General features: G+C 42.0%; 2 long non-coding RNA genes across 2 annotated transcripts in view; one reads left to right on the forward strand and one right to left on the reverse strand.

The window, feature by feature from the left end:
* The window catches only part of LOC107661777 (uncharacterized), a 22138-nt gene extending 6344 nt beyond the window's left edge, over positions 1–15794 (reverse strand). The window contains exons 1-2 of the long non-coding RNA XR_001631174.1: positions 15682–15794; positions 7214–7216 (exon numbers count right to left, since the gene is read on the reverse strand). This is a non-coding gene — a long non-coding RNA (uncharacterized LOC107661777). The remainder of the gene's footprint in view (positions 1–7213; positions 7217–15681) is intronic.
* LOC107661263 (uncharacterized) lies at positions 5188–5956 on the forward strand. The gene is made up of 3 exons (XR_001631118.1): positions 5188–5266; positions 5455–5550; positions 5892–5956. It is a non-coding gene; the product is annotated as an uncharacterized LOC107661263 (long non-coding RNA).
* Positions 15795–19993: the final 4199 nt, after the last annotated feature.

Raw genomic sequence — 19993 nt, forward strand, 5'->3', positions numbered from 1 at the left:
CAGTGTGTGTGTGTGTGTGTTTGAGAGAGAGAGAGAGAGAGAGAGGGAGAGAGAGAGAATCTGTTAAAATTGTTTATTTATTCTGTTTATTGTTCATCCCATTCCTTCTCGGAAATTTTAGGTGAGTATATACCTGACATGTCTATGTATTTCACAGCTCTTTTCTGATTTTCCACAGAAGTGCACAGGGTCTATTTATCTAAGCCTGAAATCGATAGATAAATAGGTTTATTTATCTTTATCGATGTCAGGCGATAAAAAGGAGTTTATCGCCTGACATCCTCGGTCACATACATACATCTGAACAAACATCATATGTCTTCCCCCGGAGGTCATAGGTTGACGTCGGAATTTCACATATGCCGGTTTTCATATCTGGACATCTAACGGGTCACCGGGGTCAACACAACGTGGGTGGTCGCAACGTGGGTGATCGTGACGTGGGTGGGCCGCGTGGGGGGAGGGGAAAGGTCCAAAGGTCAAAGCCATCAATCAAGTTGACATAAGCACGATCATATTTACTACTGACCAACCTGCCAAAGGGGCTAATTGGAATGAAATGTACTGCCCAAATCTATATTGATTAAATCAATGTGAACTGCCTTTTAGATACTGGTTCCCAGGTGACCACAATTCCCTTGTCTTTTTACAAAAAGTACCTCTCTAATCACCCTGTGCAATCACTGGAATCTCTGCTGGAAGTTGAGGGGGCAAACGGACAATTGGTGCCTTACCTGGGGTATGTAGAGTTAACTTTAATGTTTCCCAAGGAGTTCATAGGAACAGATGTTGAGGTTACCACGCTGGCACTGGTGGTCCCAGATTTGATAAGTGTGCCACAAGTCTTCATCGGCACAAATACCCTAGATGCACTTTACTCCAGCTATGTGCAAAAGGAGACTGTCAGCCCCAATACGGCTTCTCATGGGTATGCCGCAGTACTGAAGACACTTGATGTGAGACATAAACAGTCATGCGCTGAAACTTTTGGATGTGTAACATTAAAAGGAACAGGCCCTGAAGCTGTGCTGGCAGGGCACACTGCTGTTCTTGATGGAGTTGTCTGCCTGAAATGTCTTCCAGCAGAAAAACTTACTGGCATCGGTCCTCCCGCAATGTCGTCACTTCCAGGGGTCTATTAATTGCTAGTGGGTTGCACACCTTACCTGTAAAGCGTTTCTTCTCCTTGCCTGTGGTGGTCAAGAATGAAACCCAGTCTAATATAGTCATCCCGCCCAAGACTGTAATTGCAGAATTGCATGCTGTCCAGCAGGTAATAGACAAGCCATTAGCAAGTGATGTTTCTGAAACACCAGAAAAGCCTAGAAGTCCCCAGATACCTTTAGTCATCCCGCCCAAGACTGTAATTGCAGAATTGCATGCTGTCCAGCAGGTAATAGACAAGCCATTAGCAAGTGATGTTTCTGAAACACCAGAAAAGCCTAGAAGTCCCCAGATAACGTTTGATTTTGGAGACTCCCCTCTGCCCTCCGAGTGGAAAGAACGGATATCGGCCTTGTTAAACTATGCCTGAGGTTTTTGCTCTGAATGACATGGATTATGGGCACACCGATAAGGTGAAACACCGAATCAAACTGAGAGATGAGACTCCCTGTAAGCATAGAGCTCGGCCCATCCATCCACAAGATATTAGTGCTGTCAGGGAGCATTTACAGGAGTTGTTAGCCACTGGGATAATTCGGGAGTCCGAGTCCCCATTCGCATCCCCAATTGTAGTAGTCAGAAAGAAAGACAACTCTGTGCGGCTATGTATTGATGTTAGGAAGCTTAACGCTCTGACCATCCGAGATGCATACGCGCTCCCAAACCTAGAGGAAGTGTTCTCTGTGTTCCAAGTGGTTTTCCATTCTTGATCTAAAGTCTGGGTATTACCAGATTGAGATGGATGAAGCGGATAAGCAGAAGACAGCGTTCGTATGCCCTCTTGGATTTTGGGAGTTTAACCGTATGCCACAAGGGATTACCAACGCGCCGAGCACATTTCAGCGGTTTATGGAGCGCTGTATGGGTGACTTAAATAGAAGAGAAGTGTTGGTCTTTATAGATGATCTTATCATCTTTTCTGAAACCCTTGAAGAGCACGAACGTCGGCTGATACAAGTTCTGAGCCATCTGAAAGAATTTGGGTTAAAGCTCTTACCCGAGAAGTGCAAATACTTTCAAACATCTGTGCGTTATTTGGGCCACATTGTTTCCCAGAAGGGAGTGGAAGCCCAGGCCCCAGAACCTCCGAAATTTTTTAGGATTTGCAGGATACTACCTGAGATTTGTTAAAGATTTCTCCAAGATAGCTAAGCCGTTAAACCACCTTACAGCCGTCTATCCTCCAGTTCGAAAAGGTAGAAGGAAAGACAAAGATAAAAATCGCACTTACCTCAATCCAAACCAAAGGATTCGCTGGATGACAGATGGACTACTGAGTGTCAGCAGGCGTTCGACACTCTTGTAGAAAAGTTAACATCTGCACATATATTGGGGTACGCCAATCCTCGTCTGCCTTACCTTTTTCATACAGATGCTTGTGCTACAGGTCTTGGAGCGGCCTTGTATCAAGAACAGCAGGGACACATGAGAGTCATAGCTTATGCTAGCCGCTGACTAACAAAGTGTGAAGCCAAGTATCCGGCCCACAAATTGGAATTTCTGGCTCTTAAATGGGCAATTACCACCAAATTTCATGATTACCTGTACGGGGGAGACTTTACAGTGGTCACGGATAGCAATCCACTCACTTATGTCCTTACCTCAGCCAAACTCGATGCCACTAGTTATAGATGGTTATCCAGTCTCTCAATGTACAATTTTAAGATACAATACAGAGCGGGAGCTCAAAATCAAGATGCGGACGGACTGTCTCGTCGTCCAAATGGTGGACTCTCAGATGAATGGGAATCTAAAAAAAAAGAATCAGACAGTTCACTCTACATCATCTTGCAGATCTCGAAGGCAACACTGCGATCATTTCGCCAGAGGTAGTGGGGGCCATCTGTGAAAAACATCAAGTAAGTCAGTCCCATGATTCTCAGACTTTCCCCTTAACTTTAATAGAGTACTTAAGCATTAATGCAAAGGCGTTACCTCCAGAAATTGGGATCTGATCAGGAGGCAGCGAGCAGACCCTGAAATTAAAGAGGTAATTGATTACCTGTAGTCAAATAACAAACCGGCAAACCTGAATTTCCACTCACCTGTAGTAATCCTATGGATTAGACAATGGAATAGACTTGAGCTAAAGAATGGATTGTTGTATAGGAAGAGAATGGACCGAGGCTAAGCATTGAACCAACTGGCCTTGCCAAAAGCCCTTCGAGGAATTGAACTTACCAGTCTCCATGATGAAATGGGTCACCTTGGTCTGGAGAGAACTCTTGATCTTCTCAGTTCCAGATTTTACTGGCCGAAAATGGTTGCAGACGTGGACGAGAAAATCAAAACGTGCGAGCGTTGTGTGCGTAGGAAGACTCACCCCCAGAAAGCCGCCCCCTTGGTTAACATTCAGACCCAAAGATCTTTAGAACTGGTTTGCATGGATTTTTTAACACTGGAACCAGACAGCAGTAACACCAAGGATATTTTGGTCATCACAGACCATTTTACTAAGTATGCTGTCGCAGTACCTACCTGAAATCAAAAAGCGCAAACAGTTGCTAAATGCCTATGGGATAATTTCTTTGTCCATTATGGCTTTCCGGAAAAGCTGCTTAGCGATCAAGGGCCAGACTTTGAATCTCGCACCATCCAAGAATTGTGCAGGATCGCTGGCATCCGCAAAGTGAGGACCACCCCCTACCATCCTAGAGGGAACCAGGTGGAACGATTTAATAGAACCCTTTTGCAGATGCTAGGTACGCTGGAGAACAAGAACAAAGCTCATTGGAAAGATCACGTCAGACCCTTGGTGCATACTGCACCAGGAGTGATGTAATGGGGTACTCACCCTATGAGCTTATGTTCGGCAGGCAGCCTCGACTACCAGTCGATCTCGCTTTCGGGCTCTCCTCTAATACCTCATTTCCGTCGCATTCACAATACGTGAAATCCCTAAAGAGTCGACTAGAGGAAAGCTACAGAGTTGCTACTCATAATGCATCAAAAGAAGCTGATCAGAATAAAAGACGGTTCGACAGGAATGTAAATGCCTCTGCACTTGAAACGGGTGATCGGGTCCTGGTGCGAAATGTCAAATTGGATTTCAGCACAAAGACCATCTCACCTTTTTCAGGAATTCCGTTGTTTATAGAAACCTTACCTGAAACCAATTCCATTGAGTCACCTCTTCATGTGGTAAACCCTGCAAAGGAAAACTTTCCTGATATCGTAGAGCCTCCTTCCGCTGTTGTAGACCCTGTGAAGAGAACCTCATCTGACATCAGGCTCCAGGAAGAAAGCACAATCAATAGTCAAGTAAACAATGAAGAGGAAAATTACTTGCCTGCGATGAATCCTGCTGAAGTTGACTTTGGGCGAGATGGAGACACAGTTGGAGTGGAGACCTGCAGTAGCAAATGCCTTGAAGAGACTGAGCTTCCAGAGTTGTCAGAACCAATGAATGAGAATGTGCAGGAGTCTTCAGGTCTTTTGGATACTGTAAGTGAGGAAGCCCAACTCCATGACCAGACACCATCTGTCCAAGATGGTTCAAGTAGCCAACTAGCTATGGATGATGACCTTGAAGGCATTGGCCCAAGACATTCTAAAAGGCAGTTTGGGCCCCCCAACAAACTCCAGTACCATAAGCTGGGAAATCCCCTAACAATGGTTATTCAGTCCTTACTGCAAGGCTTGAGTTCAGCACTTACCACTTCCCTGGAAGGATCCACGTCCATTGACCAGTCCTTGAATATGCCCGGTACTTTTCCCTCAGTGGTGACAAGTCAACACCAAGCATGGCCGAGGACGTGCCTAGATTTAGGGGGGGAAAGTGTAACCCAGGTTACTAGTAGATAGAAGCAGACACATAAATAACATCAAATTAAATAACAGATTATATGTATTAAAAACACTGAAAACGTAAATATGACTGTGAACAAATAAATTAATAATGTGAAAATATGTAAAAATATAAAATATCAAAGTTATAAATGTGACCAATAATCTCTCTCTTGGTAAATTCACCAATGAGATCGCGGTTGAATTTAGAGAGCAGAGAGTTTGAGATCTATCTCTTCCTCGTGAGCTTCTGATGGGAGCGGATGCTAGATACTGCTTCGGGAGATTCAACGCTCCAAAACGAGAGAGAAATTAAGTAAGAGTTGTTTAAAGTGTCTTTAAACTGTTAAACTGATGATGATATATATGAAAAAAAATATTAGCGGCTAAAACAAGCAGAGGTGATATGATAGTTCACATTGTGTGTTATCCCGATGTTAATGATGCAATCTAAGCGTTAGCATAAAGCTAATATAACATGTGGTGAATATGTCTCTAACCAAGGGGTCAGAGAAGCTGAATACAATTGAGAGTGATGTCTTGAAGTGGGTTTCATCTGCAAATGTCCTGGTTCATTTGATGTACATGTTGAGTTCCTTGGTGAGTTAATGTTTTTTTTTTCTTTGTTGATTGTTATTTCAATACCATCCAAATTAATTGTGTTTTATCAAATGGTGCAATATTAATGACGAATATGCCTTAATGTGTGAAATGTGAACAAAAATGCTGTTGTTTATGAGAAAGAAGTACAAATGTGCAATTGTATGACAAACAAAAAGATATACAAGAAAGTACATGACAATTAGGAATAATTTCTTTATTGTTATAGAGAAATAATACATAGAAAGACAATTTATCACACCGAGTATGTAAATGAATGTTTATTGATGGTATTTGTTATCAAATACTAATTGTTGTTGTGGTGGCCTTGTGTCCTCAAGGCCAGGTTTTTTTCCCTGTTCTTGTTCCATGTGAGTTCCCTTGCTGGATTTGCCCCGGATGAATCGATGGTTGTGTAAATTATTCCCGAACTGTCTCAACTCTTCCTATATCTACGATGGTGGAGTTGGACTGACGAGCCACCTGTAAACGAATCCTTTGAAACTCTTGCGTGAATCCTTCCTGTTTGGACAGACACAAAAACTGAACCTGCTCATCTTTAACTTGTAGGATTGAAATTGCACGGTTCATTTCGTCCTGATCTGGAGTAAAGCCTAAAGACTGAGATTAACATCAAATAATTTATGTTTGGGACTGAGTTTATAAACTGATTTTTGATTCCTCCTTGAGGACATTGAGGACTTTGGGAAATTTGGGTATTTTCATTCAGAGAAAATGTCATTTTGTTTTATTTGTTGATTATCCTTTTTTTTCTGTCTGTGTTGATTATATGGGTTAAAGGTTTAAAGGTTGACTCAAATTAGATATCATTCAAAAACATTTAAGAACGGGTCACTTTAGAAAAAAAAAAGAACATTTAATTAGATGTTTCAGTACCAAATGCTTTAAGCAATTTCCACATTAGCTTGCATTATCAACTAAAAGATAAAAGGAAGGAGAAATATCAACTTACCAACAAGGTGAAACCCTATAAGGAAGCAAAGGGGTGTAAGTAACAACACTGAGTACAAACATTTCTGAGTCTTTGAATTACATTTTTGTGAATGTAAATTTATTTTCTACTATTCACTGTTACAATACAAATCATTGTTCTTACCTCAAATCTTGTCTGAGTCTGTTCACTGCTGCTGCATCATCTGTCTCCTAGGACGAACCAAATGTTTTGAGCTCACTGGTCCATTGTCAGAGTTGACCCAAAATTGGTATTGCGTGTAACGGATTACACTTGCCTGTGCGTAATCAAACTCAGTCAATGATGGAAAATTTCTGATAACACGACCTCTGCCTTGCACGCCTACTCCCGGAGCCTTCTCCAAATCCGCAAAACAAATGTAGATTGCAGAAGCAAACCATGCCCTCTCCAGGATCACAGGTCCACTGTTCCATGTCCAAGACAGAATCATAGAACACAATCAGAATCTTCCCCGCCATGACACAGAGTCGCAGTGAGGCGATCCTCTCGTCTACCGGGCTCCAATTGCCCCGAGATGGGGACTTGTGAGAAGTCCCACCCACGCTCAACACCTCTCACCCTTTGTGAATCCAGAGAAGGACCCCTATCCAGATGTTTGGTTGCAGAGACAGAGCTGGGCGTAGAAGTAAGGCCAACGATATCTAGCTGGTTACACTCAACCTCCCGCACTAACTCCAGCTTCTTCCCCACCAGAGAGGTCACACTCCATGTAGAGATCTACTGTAAATTAGGAAAATGTTGGGCATGACCGAAAGTTTATGTGGGGTGTAAATATACTCATCTAATTTGCATATTATGACGTCATCAGGGGCGGCCATCTTGAATTTCATAATATTCAGGAAATAGTAGATATTGAATTGATGTTTGAACTTATTTGCATGTTGTTGTTGTTTTTTTGTTTTTTTTTTGTCTTTTTATCCTCATTCCACATGATCAGAAAAGAGGAAACCAACAATAAAACAGGACAAAGTACTAAATTATTACTATATTACTATACTATATAGTAGTAAAACGCATGTGAACAGTAGCCTACTTTTTGTTTAGTTCATCAGTAATATTCAGGAAATAGTAGATATTGAATCGATGTTTGAACTTATTTGGAAGGTTTTTTTTTTGTTTTAGTTTTTTTTTGTCTTTTTATCCTCATTCCAAATGATCAGGAAAAGAGGAAATCAACAGTAAAACTATTAGTAACTATAGTGAATTATTACTATATTACTGTGCCATAGTAAAATGCATGTGCCTATTTTTTGATCAGTTGACCAGCTATCTGCCCAATCAGGTATCTAGGTGACAAAGTTTATAGTTCTTGAGAGTATGGTACCTCTCATTGCATGGCACAGCGCACAGACCTACCCCACACTGACTGCACCTGTACTTTGTAAGGGTGCAGCACTGGTCAAATCTTTCTCTCCTAGATAACCAACAGGCTCATCAAAGTGTTTGATCCAGTCCTGATACACTTCTTCATTTCTCAAAAAAACCCAGCCACCATTGTCATCGCTATTTCCAGCCCTATTTAGAGCCAGATCACCCCTGCTGCCTCTACCACGTCTCCCTGCTCTCCCACGCACAGCACGGCCACGTTCACCCCTGCCACCCCCATCCCCGTTGGGCAAAGTGTCGAAATGATCGCTTGTTCGTGCTTTGTGAACACTCGCGCCTTGCACGGCGGCTTTGGTTTGAGTTTGTTCTTAAGTGATTTTACACTGTTAATTTGGTTATCTGAGATCTCTTACTTGCACAACCAGCTGGAACCTGTCTGACTCTCAGTGGTCAAATTATCCAATTGACAAAATTGACGTAAAAAAAAAAAAAAGCAAATCAAATTCATGTCAAAATCTTGACATAACATTGATTTGATGTAAATTGAATGTCCAACATATTGGCCTACATGCACATTAAACTAATTTCAGTGTCAAGTCAAGTCACCTTTATTTGTATAGCGCTTTATACAATACTGGTTGTGTCAAAGCAGCTTTATAGTGTTAAACAGGAAAATAGATTGTCAATAATGCAAGAAGGCAATAACAGTCATTTTTTCCAGCTAAAGTCAGTTCATTGATGATTCAGTGATGTCATCATCCAGTTCAGCTCTCTTCCAATAGTGTCTGTGCAATCAGTCAAGCGTCCCCAACTAAGCAAGCCAAAGGCAACAGTGGCAAGGAACCAAAACTCCATCGTTGACAGAAATGGAGAAAAAGCCTTGGGAGAAAGCAGGCTCAGTCGGGGGGCCAGTTCTCCTCTGGCCAGATGACACCAGCATGGTGTGGTTTAATTCCAGCCTGCAACACAGGTGAAGAGGACTTGTCTGATTTGTGCCGATGGTTGTCGAGGTGAAGAGGTCTTTGCAGGGGATCTGTTTCTGGGGTGCATCTAGTTGACATGGTCTCTGCTGACATTCAGGGCTGTCTCTAAGTGCTGATCCACCATCAGGTCTGGATACAGGCTGGATCCGTATGGCTACGGTGTCCTCGGAATAAGAATGAAAGAGACTAATATTAGCGTAGATGCCATTCTTCTTACGATGTAGCGAGTACATTGGATGTTATGGGAAGTGTTCCCGGTTCCGGTTGACCTAATTAATGCAGCCTAACAATCCTTTAACGGATTTGAATTATAGAAATGTGATAGTGTATTATGTGTATGCCAGGTTAAAGAGATGGGTCTTTAATCTAGATTTAAACTGACAGAGTGTGTCTGCCTCCCGAACAATGTTAGGTAGGTTATTCCAGAGTTTGGGCGCTAAATAGGAAAAGGATCTTCAGCCCGCAGTTGATTTTGATGTTCTAGGTATTATCAAATTGCTAGAGTTTTGAGAACGCAGCGGACGTGGAGGACTATAATGTAACAAGAGCTCGCTCAAATACTGAGGTGCTAAACCATTCAGGGCTTTATAAGTAATAAGCAATATATAAACAATATAGTGTGCTATCTGTTGCAATACTGTGGCTGACAGCTGCATGGTTATAATTTTATCTCTAATAGTATCGATCTTGGAAGTACAGAAGTTCATAAAGTCATTATTGCTGTGCTGTTGGGAAAGGTCTGTGTCTATTGATACTTTTTTTTCCCGTTAATATAGCCACTGTATTGAATAAATGTCTGGGGTTGTGTATGTTTTCTTCTAAGAGAGATGGAAAGCAAGCTGATATAGCAGTTTTTACAGCTTTTCTATAAGTACAAGTATTTTCCCACCATGCAATACGAAATTCCTCTAGTTTTGCTTTCTTCCAACTGGGCTCCATTTTCCGGGCTGCTCTCTTTAAGGCGCGAGTGTGCTCGTTATACCATGGTGTCAGACTGTTTTCCTTAATCTTCTTTAAGCGTAAAAGAGCAACCGTATCTAAAGTGCTAGAAAAGAGTCAATAGTTTCTATTACACCATCAAGTTTTTCTGAGCTATTGGATATGCTGAGAAATTGAGACAAATCGGGAAGATTATTTACAAAGCAGTCTTTCGTGGTAGAAGTGACGGGAATTCAACAGGGAGTTTTTTTTTGCAGCTTTAGCTATATGGAGTATACACGAGACTAGATAATGATCCGAGATATCATCACTCTGCTGCAGAATTTCAACGCCATTAATATCAATTCCATGTGACAGTATTAAATCTAAAGTATGATTACGGCAATGAGTAGGCCCTGACACGTGTTGTCTAACCCCAATGGAATTCAGAATGTCTATAAATGCTGATCCCAATGCATCTTTTTCATTATCAACATGGATATTAAAATAATCAACAATTAAGACTTTATCTGCAGCCAGCACTAGCTCTGATAGAAAATCAGCAAATTCTTTGATAAAGTCTGTATGGTGCCCTGGTGGCCTGTATACAGTAGCCAGTACAAACGTCACAGGAGATTTATCATTAACACTTGTTTCTCTAGGTAATGTTATTTGAATCACCATTACTTCAAACGAATTATACTTGAAACCAGACTTCTCTGAAATACTGAAATTATTGCTATAAATTGTAGCAACACCTCCCCCTTTACCTTTTGGACGTGGCTCATGTTTATACCAGTAATATTGGGGGGTAGACTCCTTTAAAATAATGTAATAATCTGGTTTTAGCCAGGTTTCTGTCAAACAGAGCACAGCTAAGTTATGATCTGTGATCATTTCATTTACAAAAAGTGCTTTTTTAGAAAGTGATCTAATATTCATTAATTCATCTGTATTATTATCTGCTTTTTATTTGTTGAACATCAATTAAATTGTTACCCTTAAATAGTTTTGGATGTTTTTTGTATTTGCTAGTTCGGGGGAACAGACACAGTCTCTATAGTATGCTATCGAGGTAAAAGAGTCTATGTGCTGAGAATTAACTGACTTCTGTGACTTCTGTGACGTGAGGCGGCTAGCAGACGGTTGGTTTAGCCAGTCTGTCTGCTTCCTGACCTGGGTCCCAGTTAGTCAAATACAAACTCTAAGACTATGTGCCATATTTCTAGACAGAAGAGCGGCACAACCCCTGGAGGGCTGAAGACCATCTCTTTTCAACAGGTCAGGTCTGCCCCAAAAACTGTTATGTTAAAAAATGTTATTCTGCGGGCACCACTTAGACATCCAGCCATTGAGTGACGACAGTCTGCTATGCATCTCGTCACCACGATATGCAGGGAGGAGACCAGAGCACATTACAGTGTCTGACATTGTACTTGCAAGTTCCCACACTTCTTTAATGTTATTTTTAGTGATCTCCGACTGGAAAAGTTGGACATCATTAGTGCCGATGTGAATAACAATCTTACCGAATTTACGCTTAGCATTAGCCAGCACTTTTAAATTTGGGCCTGCTGCATTTCATAACAGAAAGAGCAAATATCCAGCCTCAACCCGTTATGGGGGTTTGGGCGGTAAGGTGTGCTCCCTCACTAATGATCTGCTGTGTTGTCAACTCCCAAATGGGGAAAAAATTTCCAGAGACTGGACCACCTATTCACCATTGACAGGTAATATTGTTTGCTTTCCCTGTGTTTTTTCAACTAAGAAAAATCTATTTACCAGTGTTTTTTCTGATTGGAAACACCCCGAACGTGTGCGTGAGCATGAGCAAAGCACAGAGCATTATAACTGCATGTTAGCATTACTTCGGCGCTCATCTGTCACTGGGAGCAGGACTGTGAACGCTAAACTAGTGCAACAGTTGGAGGGTGAAAAGCGGTATTGGCGCGAGGTGCTCAAGCTGGTTGTGGATGTCATTAAATTTTTAAGTTAAAGAGGCCTGCCTTTCCATGGTGATGATGAAGTTCTTAGATCACCACACAATGGTAACTTTCTTGGCATTCTGGAAGTCATTTCTCAGTTTGATCCTTTCCTTGCTGAGCACATAAATAAGTATGGACAGAAGGGTAGGGGCAGCACATCCTATCTTTCATCAACTATATGCAAGGACTTGATTCAGCAAATGGGTGACAAAGTGAAAGCTACTATAGCTGCAGAGATACAGCAGGCAAAGTATTTTTCTCTGATAGTGGGCTCTACTCCTGACCTGTCACATACTGACCAGCTGACATTCATTTTTAGATTTGTGAGTAAAGAGGGGAAAATAATTGAATGATTTGTTGGCTTTGAACCAATTGAGAATCACACAGGGCAGAGTCACTCTGACACTGTAATGGCTATGCTTGACAGTTTAAGCTTAGATATAGCAAACTGCAGAGGCCAGGCATACGACAACGCAAGCAATATGTCGGGGCGTTATAACAGGCTGCAGGCTCACTTGAAAAAAAATCCATTAATCCATTACATACCCTGCGCAGCACATTCACTCATTTTGGTGGGGTAAACCGTATAGAAGGCAGCTGTCAAGATGTAAGTAAGTTCTTTGATCTCATGCAGTCCTTATATGCCTTTTGTGCAAGTTCTACTCATAGATGGAACATATTCTTCAATAATGCAGACATCAAGGTAGACATGACATTGAAATCGCTGTCATAAACACATTGGAGTTGCCGTGCAGATGCATCTAAAGCCCTTTGTGGGAATTATGCACAAATCAGGGATATACTTCAGACCATATCATCTGATACAGGAGAAAAACATGACACGCAATGAGGCAGCAGCACTGTGCTCAAAATTGGGCACTCTTGACATGTCATTTATGGCACAGTTTTGGCACTGTGTCTTAAGCAGATTCAAAGTGACAAGTGAGGCATTACAAAAGACAGACATGGATCTGATGACTGCAATTCATCTGTTCGAGTCTTTGAGATCATGGGTTGTATCACTTCGAGACCAATTTGACCATTTTGAAAGATCTGCAAAGAATGTTCCTGGTGTGTGCCAGTCATTTAAAGATGAACTACAGCGGGCCAAAAATCGGAAAGGATTTTCAGATGAATCTACAGAGCATGAAGTAACTGAAAGGCCGAGAATGATACCAGGTAGAAACATTTAATGTCATTAATTGACATTGTCATTATTGACAAGCTAGTCAGCTGTTTAGACCACAGAGTGGAAGCATACGGAACATTAATAACAGGTTTGGGATTCTACTGAACATGGAAACTGAGGATTTGCCCACTGTTCGTAAACAGGCTGATGCACTCTGCGCTTCATATCATTCTGATTTAGATCAGAACCTTGCAGATGAAATGATCCAGTTCAGATGCTTTGTAAATAGCGAGCACGATAAGTCTCCTCAAAAACTGCTGTAGGTGCTCTTAAAACATAGTCTGCAATCAACTTTCCCCAATGTGTTTGTAGCCCTACATATATTTTTGACATTGCCAGTTACAAACTGTGAAGGAGAAAGATAATTTTCACAGATGGCAAAAATTAAAAATGAACTCAGAACAACGCAAACGCAACAGCGCCTCAGTGCACTGTCCCTTGTAGCAAATCAGCTCAAAGGGGAAATAGGAATAATTAATCATAACTAGTTATAATTAATTATACATATTTAGATCCGCTGTAAGTATTTACTTGACCTCTCAGGGTCAACTGTCTGTCAATTCTAAGAACGTTAATTTCCTGGTTAAGGGAAATAACTTTCTTACTGTACAATACTACACAGAGCATGTAGCATAAATCTGCATGATTAGGGACTCCAGTTATGAGCAAACAATGAACAACGTCAAGTGTGATACAAGTAAGACTTTATTAACTACATAAACACTTAAACTAGTCTAACATACACACACACACACACACACACACACACACGCATACAGTTGGTATAGGAACAGGATTAAAGTTTAGGCAGTAAAGAGAAAAGAAATAAAGCATGAAGCTATGGGACCATTGGATATTCAGCAGATCTACAGCCTGAAGGAAACATCAGCTTCTTAGTTCAAACACACCTTTGTAAAAAGGTGCAAATGATTTGATCAGAAACTGGTATGCGCATGTATAAGAAGTTACTAATCTTATGAGACAGACACATAAGATTAATTACTGGGTCTGCTTGCAAGCGATGTTTAAAACGTTCCGTTCTTCTCCATTCTGCTGGGGTCCTTTTGGGATACCGTCATGATCTGTTGCTTGAGATCATTCACCTCCTGTTTCAGACCCATGAGGTTGTTGGCCAGGAAGACGATGATCTTGGTGAGCTCTTTGTAGTCATAACTCTCGCTTGAGTCATGAGTCAGTGGTACTCTTCCCCCGGTGTCCATTGCTTTCGGCTCTGGTGCAGTAGGTCGTCGGCAGCCCTGGGTAGAAGGGTGTTCCTCACAACGCCTGGCCAGTCCTTTTGGTCTGCCATCTGGGCAGTTAGACTGAGCATCTGCAACATTTTGGCAAACTCGTGTTGAGAGTAAGGGCCAAAGACTAATGCAAGATCAAACAATTTGTAGAGAGGTTTTACAGCTAGGTTTTGCCAGGTGTGGTTGGCTGGTGAAGTATTCTGTTATTATCTTAGCTGTGGATGGCAGAATGCTAAGATAGGTTTGGGTCAGCATATGTTTGCTGAAAAGGGTCAGCCTAGAACTACACGGGAGGACCTGGTCAATGACCTGAAGAGAGCTGGGACCACAGTCTCAACGGTTACCATTAGTAACACACTACACCGTCATGGATTAAAATCCTGCAGCGCGCGCAAGGTCCCCCTGCTCAAGCCAGCACATGTCCAGGCCCGTCTGAAGTTTGCCAAAGACCATCTGGATGATACAGAGGAGGCATGGGAGAAGGTCATGTGGTCAGATGAGACCAAAATATAAGTCTTTGGTATAAACTCCACTCGCCGTGTTTCGAGGAAGAAGAAGGATGAGTACAATCCCAAGAACACCATCCCAACCGTGAAGCATGGGGGTGGAAACATCATGCTTTGGGGGTGCTTTTCTGCAAAGGGGACAGGACGACTGCACCGTATTGAGGGGAGGATGGATGGGGCCATGTATCGCGAGATTTTGGGCAACAACCTCCTTCCCTCAGTAAGAGCATTGAAGATGGGTCGTGGCTGGGTCTTCCAGCATGACAATGACCCCAAACACACAGCCAGGGCAACTAAGGAGTGGCTCCGTAAGAAGCATTTCAAGGTCCTGGAGTGGCCTAGCCAGTCTCCAGACCTGAACCCAATAGAAAATCTATGGAGGGAGCTGAAACTCCGTGTTGCCCAGCAACAGCCCCAAAACCTGAAAGATCTGGAGTACACCTTTATGGAGGAGTGGGCCAAAATCCCTGCTGCACTGTGTGCAAACCTGGTCAAGAACTACAGGAAACGTCTGACCTCTGTAATTGTAAACAAAGGTTTCTGTACCAAATATTAAGTTCTATTTTTCTATTGTATCAAATACTTATTTCATGCAATAAAATGGAAATTAATTATTTAAAAATCATACAATGTGATTTTCTGGATTTTTTTTTTTATTCTGTCTCTCACAGTTGAGGTGTACCTACGATGAAAATTACAGATCTCTCCATTCTTTGTAAGTGGGAAAACTTGAAAAATCAGCAGTGTATCAAATACTTATTTGCCCCACTGTATATACACATCTTACTTTATTTTCAACTTTTTACTCAGAGCTAAATATATTTAAATGTTGACAAACTGTTGTTAAACGTTTTAATTCCAATCAAATGATAGAACTGAACATAACTAGACAAAATTAACTCTGTCTATAGAAATTAAGACCTTTTACATTACTCTTAGTTGAGTTCTATTATTAGGAGTGAAATGCCCTTAATTTTCACATTTATGCATTAGGAGCAACTTTTAGCCTTCAGATTTTTGGCGAATATGGCCCCAGATCAATATAGAACATTAGACAACTCAATTCCGTCAACTTAAGAACAAATGTAAGAAATACTTGCTTAGAAGCACGCCCACCAGAGGATCACAGTCGCCGATGTTATGTCCCGCATGAATCTAGGGGTATAAGTGGACGCAACAAAACAACAATTAATTTAAAGAGTGCTAGTCTGAGTCCTGTCACAGCACCACAAGCAACAAATTACCATAAAGGTTTTTATTTGACAGCTCATGGAACAAATACAAAAGGTAAAAAAAAATAAGAAAAAAATAATTAAAAAGAAATAAAAGGGAAGCAATAATTTCAGGAGAGGGCAAGGCCAAAATAATAAACAAAAAATCTAACTAGATAATTTAAGCCTCTAACTGATCTAACAAAGAAAAGAAAAATAACAACAGGTTTGTATCCTAACTCCATTCTTGGCCCCAAAACAGGATTCAACAAAAATGGCACCCACCTCCCTACAACTTCCAAATAAACCAAACCATATTAAACAAGTTTGTAAACAACAGCAACAGGCTGGGCAGGACAAAGACAGCGCTCTGGAGAAAACTCCTGGGGGAACGTTTTCTTCCACTTTGGTAGTTGCTGCTGTGCTTTTATGCTGTCTCACTCTTAACTGGTAAGCAGCTGCAGCTGGGGGCAATCAGCTACCTGCCAGACAGATTGAGTAGGAGGAGCCAAAGGGTTAACGGAGGGAAAAAAGAGACCCATTAAAGAAAACGCTTTTCTGATAAATCATAATAAAGACTACATCTCCAGACGTAACACCCCCACCCGTAGTTACAAACTATGAACTTTAAAAAAAAAACCCTACCACACACACACACTTTACATGAGCGGGTTAGTCATCAATATGAGCTCTTGACAAAGCATCTGCTACTACATTGTCCACTCCTTTTATATACCTTATATCAAGAACAAACTCTTGCAGAATCAGAGACCATCTCATTAATCTCTGGTTTGAGTTTGCCATACAAGACAGAAAGACCAGAGTGTTGTGGTCAGTGTATACAATAATAGGGGCCATATTACCCTTACACAAGTAGACCTCAAAATTCTTTAGTGCCAACAACAAGGCCAGAGCTTCCTTTTCGATGGTACTGTAGTTTCTTTGGCAGCTGGAGAATTTCTTCGAAAAGTAGCATACTGGGTGTTCAACTCCCGCCTTGTCCTCTTGCAATAGCACTGCCCCAGCGCCAACCCCGCTAGCATCCACCTGTAGCTTAAAAGGCATGTCAAAATTTGGAGCAGACAACACAGGAGCATGACATAACAGATCTTTAGCAGAATTAAATGCAGCTTCACCTTCAGCATTCCACACAAACTTTGTTTCTGCTTTAAGAAGATCAGTCAAGGGTGTGACAACAGTAGCAAAATTCTTACAAAACCCACGATAGTATCCAGACATCCCCAGGAAACGGCGTAACTCTCTCGTTACTTGGCCTTGGAAACTCTACAATAGCCTCTACCTTAGCTTGCACAGGCCTCGCTTGGCCCTGGCCAACCAATTTGCCAAGGTAGGTTACTCTCGCCTTAGCAAATTCACACTTGGCTAAGTTTAGGGTAAGATGGGCTTCCAGCAATCGCTTAAACACTAACTCAAGATTTTGTACATGTTCTTCCCAGGTTGCAGAGTAAATAACCATGTCATCTAGATAGACTTCACAGTTAGACACACCGGCCAGTACCTTCAGCATCAACCGCTGGAATGTTGCTGGTGCATTTCGCATGCCAAAAGCCATAGACGTGTACTGTAGGAAACAGTCGGGGGTCACAAATGCGGAGATCTCCGAGGCACGGGGTGTCAAAGGAACTTGCCAGTATCCTTTTAATAAATCAAGCTTACTAACAAACCTAGCTGATCCCACCCGGTCAACACAGTCCTCAATTCGAGGAAGAGGGAAGGAATCCGGCTTAGTTACAGCATTCACCTTACGGAAATCAGTACAAAATCGCCACGAACCATCAGGTTTGGGTACAAGCAAGCATGGCGAGCTCCACGGACTTTGACTTGGCACTGCGAAGCCATGGGTCAACAAGTATTCTACCTCAGTTTTCATAACCTGACACTTGTTGGGATTTGCACGGTATGGATGTTGTTTGATAGGCTTGCATTCACCAACATCAATGTCATGAGTGACCGCGGTAGTTTGTGATGGTACATCATTAAACAGCATACGATAGTTTTCAATTAATTGGACCACCCGATCACACTGGGCTGCAGGCAGATAAGAAAGATGGGACTTCAAGTTAGACAAGATGGCAGAGTTAGACAGCGTACCATATGAAGCAATTGCATCTTTACTCCAAAGGCCATCTAACTCAGGAGAGTACACAGAAGACAAGTTAACAGCAGTGTTAGAAGCAACAGAAAGAGGGTCAACAGGATCAGGCTGAGACTTAACGCGGTCTCTACTAATGTAAGCCTTAAGCATATTAATGTGGCACACACGAGACTTCCGCTTACGATCGGGAGTAGAAACTGCATAATTAGTGTCGTTCAACTTTTTCTCAATCTCATAAGGTCCAGAAAACCTAGCCTGAATAGGAGAACCAGGCACAGGAAGTAATACTAAGACCTTATCACCAGGATGGAAGTTACGCTGAAGACTACACTTATCATAGCGAAGTTTCATTTTAGATTGAGCTTCAGCAAGATGAACTCTAGCTAACTCCCATGCTTTGTGTAGATGCTCTCGTACAGTACTCACATAGTCTAGCACAGACTTACGAGGGAACTCCTTAGCTAGGAACTGCTCACTTAAGAGTTTTAATGGGCCGCGAACCGAATGGCAAAAAAACAGCTCAGCAGGGCTAAATCCCAGGGATTCCTGAACGGTTCCTCTCACAGCAAACATCAGAAATGGCAAACCCTCCACCCAGTCTTTACCAGTCTCAGTGCAGTACGTACGCAACCGAGACTTCAGGGTTTGGTGGAACCGCTCCAGAGCTCCCTGTGACTCTGGATGGTATGCAGTGGACAACTGGTGCTCTACGCCCAACTCTTTCGTTACCTCCTTAAACAGTTTAGAGGTGAAATTGGACCCCTGGTCACTTTGAATGACTCTCGGTAAGCCAAAAACTGAACAGAACTTAATAAGCTCACGGGCTACAGTTTTAGCTTGGATAGATCGCAGAGGAACAGCTTCAGGGTAACGAGTACTAGCACACATGATCGTTAAAAGATATTGGTGACCAGTTTTAGCTTTAGGCAATGGGCCTACACAGTCAATAATGAGCCTCTCAAACGGTTCTCCAAAAACTGGAATGGGCTGTAGTGGGGCGAGTGGAATTGTTTGATTGGGCTTTCCACCTAACTGACAGACATGACATGAGCGTACAAACCTAGACACAGCAGTTTTCATGCCCGGCCAAAAGTAGTGTCTGGCAATTCGATGATGTGTCTTTGTGACACCCAAGTGTCCTGAACACACATGTTCATGGGCCAACTCCAAATTCTGATTACGGTAAGCTTCAGGTAACACAATTTGGAACACAGTTAAAAATTCTGCCTCTGTGGCACGTGGTCTCCACCAACGCATGAGAACGTCATCATCCCAAAAATAACCCGCCGTCATCTGAGGGACTAGGGCCTTGTCTACAGTACAACCAATACATGTAGCAAGTGACGGATCAGAACGTTGTGCAGCAGCTAACCTGCTTGCTAAGCACCACTTCTCAAACAGTACCTGCTTTACTCTTGCAAACTCCGTGAAAGTTTAGCTAGGCAACTTTGAACACAGCCTAAACTTTGCCCATATGCTTCAGGAACCAATTCATATGCACGGAGCACCGCGGATTTAACAGCATCATAATCTAACGAACTCTCAACTGGCAATGCTGCACATGCCTCTTGAGCTTTGCCAGCAATATTGCTCTGTACCAAAAGAGACCACAAATGAAGCTGCCAAGAACTTATGATAACTATGACAACAAAAGTCAGGTTATCAAACAAAGAACCGAACTAATATGTTCCACGAAATGATTAAACGAATGGACGAGCCCCCAATTTGTTATGTCCCGCATGAATCTAGGGGTATAAGCGGACGCAACAAAACAATCTAACTAAGCCTCTAACTAATCTAACAAAGAAAAGGAAAATAACAACAGGTTTGTATCCTAACTCCCTTCCTACATTAAAGAAAACGCTTTTCTGATAAATCATAATAAAGACTACGTCTCCAGACGTAACACCGAGAACTACACTCACCTGTCCATTACACACTCACTGTCAAACCACACGTGACATT

Source organism: Sinocyclocheilus anshuiensis, unplaced genomic scaffold, assembly GCF_001515605.1.
Source record: "Sinocyclocheilus anshuiensis isolate Anshui unplaced genomic scaffold, SAMN03320099.WGS_v1.1 scaffold353, whole genome shotgun sequence".
Lineage (NCBI taxonomy): Eukaryota > Metazoa > Chordata > Actinopteri > Cypriniformes > Cyprinidae > Sinocyclocheilus > Sinocyclocheilus anshuiensis.